Consider the following 12,306-nt stretch of genomic DNA (forward strand, 5'->3'; position numbering starts at 1 on the left):
TAGATTTTGCAATCATTCATGATAGTCTTCATTTATCTCCTTACTTTGTATATTGCTCTTTAAACTATGTTCTTAGGGATTACACAAAAAAAAAAAAAAAAAAAAAAAGAAAAAAGAAAAAGAAAAAAAAGAATGTTCTTAGAGAAGCTAATAACATAGCTGATTCCTTGGACAAAAAGAAACTCTGTCGATGATATGTAAGATTGTTGATCACACTCCATTCCCTGACTACATGAGCTATATGTCTTAGAAGCTTTGGGCTTCTTATGCCCCTCTTTTCAATAGTTATTCCTTCACACACTGAAAAAAAAAAAAAAAAATTAAGTTTTTGAAATTTTTATTGTTACTACCCCTATAATATCTTAGCAAATTTTAGAGAGGGGTAATTGCAATTTGCAACCGGATTTACATAATGAAACGAACTGAATGAAAATAAAATTTATCATATAGTAGATTGAATAGAGTTGAAATTTTGTGGACAAGTAGACCCCAATATCTCTTGTTAACTTGCCAAGTTTATGTTAAAATAGAATTGGCTAAATAGCAAAATAAACTTTTGAAAATTCAAAGAAAAACTGAATTTTTTCAGAAAAAAAATGGAATTCACCAATACATAGGAGGTATATAGATAAGTCTAAAATTTGATATGTGACCAATTTAAATCATTTTCTAGATATTTGTACAAAAAAAAATTGCCACATCACCCTTTCAGATAAAACTTTGTGCCAAAGTATACATAGTGTCTTGTCTTACTACACTAGAAAAACTTTTGCCGCAAAAGTGCAAAGGAGGAGCTTCTAAACTCTCTCTCATAACATATGCACCCTCTCATTCAAGCAAGTATAGATGATACTCTTCTTTGACAAGCAATCATTTCAACCGGAAAAAAAAGGTAAAAAAACTTGTTCGTCCACCTAAGCTTAGTTAGGTGGCTGATCTAATAATACCACGTGGAAAGATGATATGACAATTCTAATTATTAGATATCTTGACAATGACTGGGATTGGCTGTGTCAAGTTTCAACCTCTATTTCAATCAATTACCTTCCCATGGCCATGCACCCCCTCTATGGTTTAAATATTCTTTTGGTAGTCTTAGATTTTTCAATATTCTATTTTGCCACTTAACATAAACTCTGTTTAGATTAAAACTTGATTTGTGAACACAAGACCTAATTGTCCACTAAATTCTAGTCAAACCTAACATGACACATGGCAAGAATAGGTGACCCATCTAAGTCAACCTTAGGTGGGTCATCTAGCCAAACCTTTGTCCAAGAAAAAATGCAAAATATTGAAGACCTAACAAGTAGAACCTATCACTTTTGTTTATATTTTTAGGGAAATATTATTAACTAGAATCTATAGCTCTCCATAGAAAACTTATTACAATTTAAATATTTTTGAAAAAAGAAAAAACAAAAAAATCAAAAACAAATTACATGCACTCTTTGGTGTTTGAAACAATAACAGAACATCCCATGTAGTTTCACCATGTACATATAATCCCCTGATGGATGGTTGACGGTGTTAGTGAGGTGTTACTTTTGAAAGATAAAAAGACAATTTTATTTTTTTTACATAAGTGACTTAAATAAAGGTAAAAGACAATTTAAACCTTATTTACATCTTCTCTTCCAAATCAAAAATCCCTAAATCGATTTAGGGTTTTGCTACACACCAGCTCCAGCTCCGGCGAAGGTTGCTTCGGCAAAGGTAGCAACAACCATGAAAGATAGGGTGCCCTCGAAGACCTCAACACTATACCATAGGTGGCAACAACCATGAAAAGGGTTTTGTCCTCAAGGGCCATCTGTTTTGAATCCTTCTTCGATCTGGCGGTCATACCATGCAGAGACCAACCTCATCAATGGCAGAGGCATCATGCACGATGAGCATTTGAAGCCTTCAAGGTCATTGTTGACGGCAAGCTTGTATAAGCTGGCGGAAGAATAATTAGTTTCATCATTAAGTGATTCATGTCTTTGGATGTGAATTTTCTTTTGCAGAAAATGATAATAGCCATGACATAGATTTCAAGCGTCCAAACCGAAAATCCACCTGAGCGGAACAGTCCCCCACATTTATCTCTCAAGGAAATTTTCGTTCAATCGGTACACCTTGATTAGGAGACACCATGAGAAACGCCCCTGAATTCTGCTCTGTGGAGAGATATATATATAGAGAGAGAGAGAGATGTGAATGTCGGAGAAGGGAACCTGTCTAGGCTGTATCTGCTCAGACGGATTTCAATTTTTAACGTGTTCTATGTGGTGAGAGAGAAAGAAAGGTATATATTTCCGGGAAATCATTCTCCATTTCTGTTTCAGAAAATTGCAATAGTCCATCTGAAGACAATAATGGAGGATCTCTTGCTCAAAATCCATCCTAAAAGATGCCCAAATCTGAATTTTGATTGGAGTGAGATGAAATTTCAAGAACGGAATTGCAGAAATTTCATTCCCAATTTCCAACGATTACCACATAAATCAGCGTCGTCGTGTGTCCCTTGCTGCTCGAAGTTGAGGAAGAGAAATCAAGAGAGAACAAACAAATGGCAGTCCCCGTGTCGGTCTGCCCAAAGCGATTAACGATACCAGCTAGCAGCATAGATAGAGGGATACCTTGTAAAGGAGGACACGTTCCCAACCTGAAGGCCGCGCAGGTAAGCTGCCTGCTGTATGACAGGCTAGTAGTGCACGAAGCGCAGGGAGAGCCATTCACGTACAAGCCACTGATTGCAGGAATGCTGGAGAATAAGCACCGGCGATGATTTATAGCAGCAGCAGCAGCAGCGGACAATGATAAAGATGCTTCACAGTTTGCCGGAGAAGAAAGGGATAGGGGGAGATGGGTTTGGAACGTTGGATTTGGATTACACTGCCCTTACTTTGCGTCAAGTACATCTAACAGAGGAGGCAGAAATGACTATCCTACCCTCTGATCGAGGTGGGGTCCACCTCCCTCTATTAGATGTACTTGACGTCAAGTATGGGCAGTGCAATTGAGAGGATAAAAATTCTGGAGATGGGTATGTGATATGGTTATGTTCTATAAGGGTATAATGGTCCATTGCAAAAATAGAAGGGTAATATAGCCATTTTTCAAAAGTTTAACAACAGCTAACAATTTAAACTTAACGGTAAGAGCTTATTTGCAAGCCTTCCAATCATCCACGGGTGCACATAAAATGTGAAACAACGGGAGGGTGTTTTGGTATTATTTCAAACACTAGGGGTGCATGTAATTTGCTCAAAATCAATTAACCTTCCACGGAAAAAAAAAAAAAAAAAAAACAAATTTTATTATTTTAAAAAAGAAAAAATCTTGGTAACTAAAGTTTTTTTATTGGTACGATATCTTGATAACCAAAGTTGGTGAAAAGGAAGACATAACTCTTAATGTTTTTATTCTTTTAGGTTTGATTTGGTATATATGATGTCTATTTCAATTTTAGGGGATGATTTCTAATTCTTTGTCTGGTCTAATTTTTGATCCTTATTTCAGTGAAATAGACATCAAGTGGAACAGAAATTCTAAAATAACTGAGGAGCTGTTTTAGAATTTTTAGTTCATTTGATTTCACTCTTGCTCTTTAATGAGTATATAGTTAATTTGATGGACAAAGTAGTCACTTTATGTTAAAATAAAACATCACCTTTTTTCTTCTCATAATGGTCTCACCACCATCCCACCACCACCATTGCCACCCTCACCACCATCACCTCCCGCCGCCACCATCACCACCACCACCACCACCACCACCAACCTGTCATCACAACCACCACCACTATCACCACTTCCATGCCACCATCATTGCTACCGCCACCACCACTACCCCATTACCACTAGGGGTGTCAACCGGTCGGGGCTCGGTCGGGCCTAGTTGGGCCTCACCAATTTTATAGGCTGCACCGTGTCTGACCGTTTAAGCATTCAGGCTTGCCTTGGGTGGGCATGGTACGGTTTCATTTCTGTTGATCGGTGTTCGGTCTTTAATCGGGGCAGCTTTATTCAGGCTAGACGGACCTAAATCGGGTCCAAAACGGACTAATGAGTCATTTAACTCTAAACGGTCTCTAAACTGTGTGAGCTTACTAATTGACATGCAACCAGAATTTTAAGTTCAAACCATCACATTGTTGGGCAGTCACGGTACACCTCAACTCAAAGTCAAATAAAGCTTATCCCAACTAAAATAGCAGCACAACACCGAATAGAAGCACATCTAACAAAGTAAGTAGAGGAAGAAATAATAGCAACACAACACCGAATAGAAACACATCTAACAAAGTAAGTGGAGGGGAATAAAAAAATAGCAGCACAACACCGAATAGAAGCACATCTAACAAAGTAAGATCTAAAAACTAAAACTAAGTCTCATCTCACCTACGTTAAGTGTATCTAACCAATAAATGTCAAAGACCGATAAAGAAACAAACAAAAAAAAAGGAAATTTGGAGGGAAGGGGAGGGGAAATTTATAAGTTAAAGGGTCGGGTTGTAATCGGGCGGTCTAGGTTGGGCTTGGAATCGGTCGGTCCGATCGGGTGCCCAATGGGCTAGGACCCCACTCCGGGATCGCTCGATTACTAAACGTGTTTAGTAATCGGGCCAGGCCGGGTTGGGCTTTAACTGGGCGGGCTCGATTGGGCCTGGCAGGCCGGCCCTGGAATTGACACCCCTAATCACCACCATCATCGTCACCGTTGCCACCACCACCACCACCACTACCTCAACACCACAATCATCGTCGTCGCCATCATCACCGCTAGCATCATCACTGCCACCACTACCACTACCTAGCCTCAACTGCCACCACCACCACCTTTTCAAAGAAATATAGAGAATCTATTCTTAGGAATTGAATTGTCAAATGGATTTTTTTATTCTTAAAATATCTCATATTGATACAATAAAAACAATTTCAATTTTTTAACAAAAAATCTATTTGTTGATTATTTCATAAAATCAATCCGAAATTGAGATGGAAATCATACCAAATCTGGCCTTAGTATAACATACTTTTTCTTTCAATAATATAACACACTTCTTCTTTCAATAAGGTTAAAATCATATCACTTCGTATGTGTACTCGAAAAACATGTATGACACTAACATCTCTTAAGAATGAAATAATAGTAAATCACTTACAAATTAGGGAAAAATGTGTTTATCCGGGAGCATGGCTCCTGTGCTAGACACAGACCCCCGTGAACTGCTTGCCCCATCCTCCATGCACGTGCTCTCATTGGGCCCCACACTAGTGTAAGGCCCACACTCCCAATAGAAAAAAAATATTCAATTAAAAAAGACTTTTTTTTACCCCTAGCTAAACAAAATTTTGAGAGTAAGGCAAAAGGCCATCAAAAGAATGATACAACTTAGCTATCACTTTGGCTATAACAAAATGCACGAGAGAGAGAGAGAGAGAGAGGCAAAAGGCCATCAAAAGAACGATACAACTTATCTATCACTTTGGCTATAACAAAATGCACGAGAGAGAAAGAGAGAGAAAGAGAGAGAAATTTGCAAGGCGCGTATTTTTTCTTCGGTAAAGATATGCAAGGTGCGTTTGAGTCGAAGAGAAAGTTTAAACTACTAATTTTTTTTTGAATGCATTTGTAGTAAACAATGAAACCATGAATCGCAACGGGATGGGAATATGGGATAATGTTACAATCATAGGCTGTGGGGTATTCTGTTAGTGGTTTAGGGTAGATGGGTAATTAGTGGTTAAGGGTAATTGGGTAATTTGATTTAGAAATGGCTTTATATAGTGTATGGATCGATTGTACAGGATATGAATAGTAAAATCTCACTTTCCACTTATTTCTTATTCTCTCCTTCTCTTATGCTTTCTCTTCCTTCTTTCTCTTCTTCTTCTTCTATCTCTGCTTCTCTTGCGTCATGGCACCACTTCATCTGATTCATAACATTGGTCCGACCTGCCGGATCTTCTGCCTCGGTCATTACATTGGTGCTTTCATTGAGAGAAATCGGCAACCAACCATGATCGACGAACTCCGCCTCATCCCATTGTTCGCCTTTGCTCAGGAATTGAAGGACATTCGAGCCTTGTTGCTTGATTACAAGAAGAACTGCGTCAAGATGCTAAACAATATATCAGATCTACAGCTTAGTTCCGTGGCAATCAATGAACAATCAAAGGAAGTGCAGTGTCTGGTACGTGAATTAATCGACGAAGAAAATTCCAACGCCATGGCAGATCTTGAATCTCTAGCGCACGACGATGCACATGCCAACTCCACGACTTTGGTTTCGGCACTTGTGGCATTAGATCCGGCTACCAGCGTCGTGAATGATGACCACCTTCATACCATTAGCGTCGCCCACAATCAGCATGGAGACCAGACCTTCAACGATGCAGCCATGGAGCAGAATCGGGTTGCTTCAACGATCGTGGCAGCAGCGCTCGTTCCTTCCTTCGTCGGTCAGAATCCAACCGGAACAGAGTTCATTCCTGCCATTGTATCTTTCCGAATGCACAAAGTCGATCTGGAAAACACCGGCGCAGTGCTAACTCTTCGTTTCATGGTGATGGAAGAGCACATCCAATCCATTCATGTCACTCCCTCCCCTGTTCTGCCTTGGAGGGAAATGAAGAAACAAGAAATAGAGGAGGATGAGAACCAACGGCCGCCACCGGAGCCTCCACCACTTCTGCAAGTATCCAGCTGCCAGCGTCTCAGCTGTTGGACCAGCGAAGGTCCGGACTATATGGACACCATAGATTCCATTTTCTGTTTCTGCTCATTTCTTCTTTCTCAATTTCTATTCTCCATAAGCCCACCTTATAGAACCGAAACCCACTTTCACTCTATCTTCTTCCTACATCAGATCACCGACCCTCTTAATTTTACTTCTCTAATCCGTTTTCTCCATTTTTCTCAACCAAATCCATTTCTTTCATTTTTTCCATTTTTTCCATCTTTTTATCATTTTCCATGTTTATTCTTCTTCAATTTCTACCCACCGATCCTCACACCATCTCAAATCCCACCAATAAACTGTTCCAAATCCATTTTCTGTTTCTTCCATTTTCTTCAAATGCATTATGTGCCGCTGTTAATCGTTATCGCAATCCAACCATGGCACCGGGGATTTGTAGCTCTTAAGATTCAAAAAGGTGCCACGGAATTTTCTCAAGCTGCCCTCGATGAGGTCGAAGTCCTCTATGCGATTGCTGATGGTGAACTCTCTAATTCAAAAGGGGTTGTTCGATTAATTGACCACTTCAAGCATGCAGGCCCAAATGGGCAGCACCCTGGTATGGTTTTTGAGTTTCTTGGTGATAGTTTACTACGGTTGAACAAATATAACTCTTATAGTGGCCTTGAATTGAACAAGCCATATGAGAGTGTCGGTGGGTCGTGTGCTGGGTTGGGGAGGCTGAATCGACAGCAACTGCTGCAAGTGCTACTGAACTCCTTGATGGAGAGTGGAAGCCCAGTGTATACTGTGGATGAATCACTAGTACCCTTGGGGTTTGGGAATTTCCAATATTTTTTGCTTGCTTTTGCTGGGATAAGTTGGGTTACAGAAGCTATGGAAATGATGTTTCTCTCTTTTGTGGGACCAACAGTTCAGGTAAAGAATGTTTTTGTTACATCTGCATTGGTATTCTTGTGTGTGAGTTTGGGAAGGATTTTTTATGCGAGAAAGTTGTTCGACGAACTTCCTCAGAAAATGTCGTGCTTTGGACAGCAATGCTGGATGGGTATGCGCAACGTGAGGAACCAATGTTGGGTTTGATGGTGTTTACGGAGATGGTTGGTGAAGGTATTCAGCTTGATGTTGTGGTTATGGTTAGATTGCTTTTGATTTGTAGTCAAAGGGGTTGGCTGAGACATGGTAAGAATGTGCACGAGTGGAATATTCGGAGGTGTCTGCGGCTGGGATTGTATTTAGGAAGAGATGTGGTTTCGTGGGCTGCATTGATATTGGGGTGTGGGATGAATGGAAGTGTCAATGTTGCTTTGGATCTCTTTTATCTGATGTGCAGGGAGGGATTGGTTCCCACTGAGATTACTTTTGTTGGGATCTTGTATGCTTGCAGTTATTGTGGAAGGGTGGATCAGGGATTTGAGTACTTCAAGAGGATGAGGGAAGTATATGGGATTATGGTGGCATTGTTGATTTGCTTACTAGGCCAGCGTGGGTACAAGAAGCACATGATTTTATTCAAAATGTGCCACTGGATTCCAATTGCATGTTTATTAGATATGTTCTGGTACCTCACAAGATCAAGGATGCAGAAAGGTCTCAAGATCCTAAGGAACAGGCTGCAAATGAAATGGCTTCATTAATTAGAGATCCCAATATATCAACTTCATTCCATTTGAAATTTCAGCAACTTTCCCGACCGCCACTTGTTTGTGATAATGTTGGACTGAACGAGCTCCTTCAGCCTTTTGATCCAGGTGGATACCACAACCCCATGAATGCCACCACCCAGCTGCTGATTATGATATGTTTTGTGTTTGATCCAAGGATCGATGTACAAGGTTTACCACAGAACCTTGAGGAGTTTCAGCTCCAGTTGTCCATGGATTCTCAGTAGAACCTTGAGGCAAGGTTCTGTCCGAAGGGGATGATAATGTTACAATCATAGGCTGTGGGGTACTCTGTTAGTGGTTAAGGGTAGATGGATAATTAGTGGTTAAGGGTAATTGGGTAATTTGATTGAGAAATGGCTTTATATAGTGTATGGATCGATTGTAAAGGATATGAATAGTAAAATCTCACTTTCCACTTATTTCTTATTCTCTCCTTCTCTTATGCTTTCTCTTCCTTCTTTGTCTTCTTCTTCTTCTATCTCTGCTTCTCTTGCGTCATCGCACCACTTCATCTGATTCATAACAAGATCTCCTGTCCGCCATAATGCTTAGCTTTTGTATGGTCATGGTTTTTAAAACTAGACCCATGAACCAATAACCAAAAATGGATTTGATTCTAGTTCAACTCAATTCATGGGACCCCACCCTAGTTGCTAGGTAAAATTGCAATTTGGATCCTCTACTGCCCAGCTGCCCGGTAGGACCGTGCTCCCTAGACACGACAAGGCGTGCAATGACCGCCTTATCTCTGCTCAAGCGTCTTGTCCGAGTGAGGGTAAGGCGGTTATTGCGCACCTCACCATGTCTGGGCAGCACGGTTCTACCGGACAGCTCGACAATAGAAGATCTGAATCTGTAAAATTGGAATTGACTCCCTTTTTGGGGCACTAAAAAGCGTGCAAGTAGGGATTGGGTAAAAAAGTAAATTCAATCTTGAGGAGGTTTTTTGGATAAGAAGTCTTCCACAAACCCAAGCAGTGAGTCTGGTATAACGCCCACTCTGAAATAGCATAGGCACATCCATTGTCATTTCTATATAAATATAAAAATGAGTAGATCTCAAGCCAAAGTAAGAGGAGCCTAATACATAACAAAATAGTAGAGACCTCAATTGGCAGAGGGATCGAATCATCCAAAATTCTTTTTTTTCCTGGGGGAGGGGGGGGGGGGAATGAATTAACCTTTATTGAAGAAAAGAAGAACTATTTATAAGGATCTAAACGGATCAGATTCGGCTCGGATAGTGCTATATCTGCATCCGCAATCCAATTAGTTTTTAGACAGATTCAAATAGTGCAAAATGGATACTGACACGGATACAGATCAGATATTTTATCCATTTACATGTAAATATAGCTTTTTGGATAGCTATAGCCTATCCGTATCTGCATCCGCATCCGTTTAGCTTTTGGACGGATTTAGATAGTGCTAAACGGATACGAGCACGGATACGGAAACAGATTTCGGCTATTCATTTACATCTCTATATTGATGATTGTGTCAATGGGATACTTGGATTGAGGATCTTTTATCTTTTGCATTGTATATAGTTCTGTAATCATATTTATTGTTGTTTTCGCTTTTAGTTGATCTTTTGGGATAAAACGTAAAATAATAAATAGAGAATGTTTTCTATATCGGGGGCGCAGGCTGCACCTAGACACATGGGGGTGGGTAAAATGACCAGTCTGCCCCCCTAAATGGCAGACCCATGTATCTGGGTGTAAGCTGCGCTGCGGCATAGAGAACATCAGCCCTATAATAAATTATCTATCTCTTAGACTTTTGAACTCCTTTTAGTATTGAAACGCTTCCGCATTCTTGATTTTACATTTGCTTATAATGTAAATATATTTCTTCCCGCACTCTAATGTACATATGAGTTGTATTGAGTTGCCTATGATTCGAGCCATTGCATCGAGATCCTGGTGATAATTTAGGATGTTGGTAAGGATCCTAGTCATACCAAAACCTTAGGATGGGGGTTGAGATGTGACACCAGGATGGGAGAGCAGTGATGGCAAGAAAATTTGGAAGAGATCAGAGGAAGCCCCAATTATGATATCATATAAACTGCCCAATCTCAAAATCAAAGATATTTTTAAGCTGCTCACTAGCATCAACTCCAACCCCAAAAATGAAGATCAATGATTTTTGGTTCGTAATCTTGGTATCAGCTGGACAGATCGGCCGATACGGATTGGGATCACCCAAATTTGGGCAAATTTGACATTTTTGTCCCCGTTTTTAAAATCTGATTTTTTAAAACCTTTTTACCTATGTCCGTACAGCTGGATCGGATCGGTATCGGAACCAGTCTCAACCAATATTGATCCGATCCGGCCAAAATCCGCCAATCCGATCCAAGTTTACAAACTATGATGCCAAGACAATTTGAAAGAAATCAGATCGAGGAAGCCCCAAATAAGATATCATCAACTACCCAATCTCAAAATCAAAGATATTTTTAAGCTGCCCACTAGCATTAACTTCAACACCAGAAATGAAGATCAATGATTTTTGGGGATTAGAGACCAACCCTATTTGTGAAAAGCCGAAGAACATCCTTGATGGCCTAACAAGAGATAGTAGAAGCATAGGAGAAAATAAACACATCATTAGCATAGAAAATAAAAAGCATTTGATTAAATCTTAGCAATTCGAATGAAAAATAATCGGATCGAGTATCATCAATAGTGGTTTTCAAGTCCAATCTAATAGCCATGGCTTCTACAATAGCTGCCGAACTACAGTAAGGGTATGTGCTGATTCCTCGCACATCAGGATTCCTTGAAGAAGCTTTTCCTTCACAAATCCGACATTTTGAGTGATGTAGAGGGGTTGATTAGGTTAGAACTCTGACCAACTTCTAGATGGGTGATATCTTATATTCTTTATCACAAAAAAAAGGGTGATATCTTATCTTGGGATCTTAATTCAACCAAATGCTCCATATTTGTATTGAACGGCTCTGCTGATATCAAGCTAAAGATGTCATAATTGGCTTTTCAACCATTGTTAGCTCTATATTGCTACTTATGGTGATGAATCTAGAGAAAACCTGACTTAGATTGAATTAGTTAACTCTATATTAATATGTAATTAAATTGTGCAAAGTTTGATGGTGGTGCATGATCCAGTGGAAGGATCAAAGGGCCAATTTTGTATCAGCTAGACCATCCGATTTAACTCGGGATCCTTGGATTCAAACCAAAGACCCTCTCTGGGATTTATCTACAATTTCATAAAAAAAAAAAAAAAAAAAAAAATTTGGGATCATTGGTATAAAAACTCTAAAAGGTATATCCAGTGTATGAGGTTCCAGCCATTATGGGGTCTAGGGTGGATCACAATGAATACAATTATACCTTTGCTTTCACAGTAAAACTGTTTCCAGATTCAAACCCGTGATCACTTGATCACAATAGTGCACCTTACCGTTGTGGTTAAAGATATTCTTCAAAGAATCGATGGAGATAATTTCTACTCTAAAGCTGATAAGTAGTAAGTAATATAAGGATCTAAAATATCCTCAACCAGCCCAAGAATAAATAATTTCCAGCTACCCTAAAAATGGGAGGAACAAGAACCATATATATAAATGATACCAAACCCAGCTTTGTCAATGGAAGTCAAAGATAAGAAAAGCCTTAAATTAGTCAACCTACCACCTGTCATCATATAACCAACAAATCCTCACCTGGTTCCAACTGTTTAAAACCTTTTAACTTCCTGAATAGCCTCATCAATCTTCACCCCTATATAGTTTTCACCTTCTCTCTATCAACCTCACCTGTTGGTGCCTGGTGCAACCTCCTCCTCTCTTCCCTCGTCGTCCTTCTCTCAGACGACGAGGACATCGGACGACGGGGAACGCACCATCTCCACCACCACCACCACCACCGCCACCACCCCACCACCACCACCACCACCACCTCAAGCAATCC

This window comes from Telopea speciosissima, chromosome 3, assembly GCF_018873765.1.
Source record: "Telopea speciosissima isolate NSW1024214 ecotype Mountain lineage chromosome 3, Tspe_v1, whole genome shotgun sequence".
NCBI lineage: Eukaryota > Viridiplantae > Streptophyta > Magnoliopsida > Proteales > Proteaceae > Telopea > Telopea speciosissima.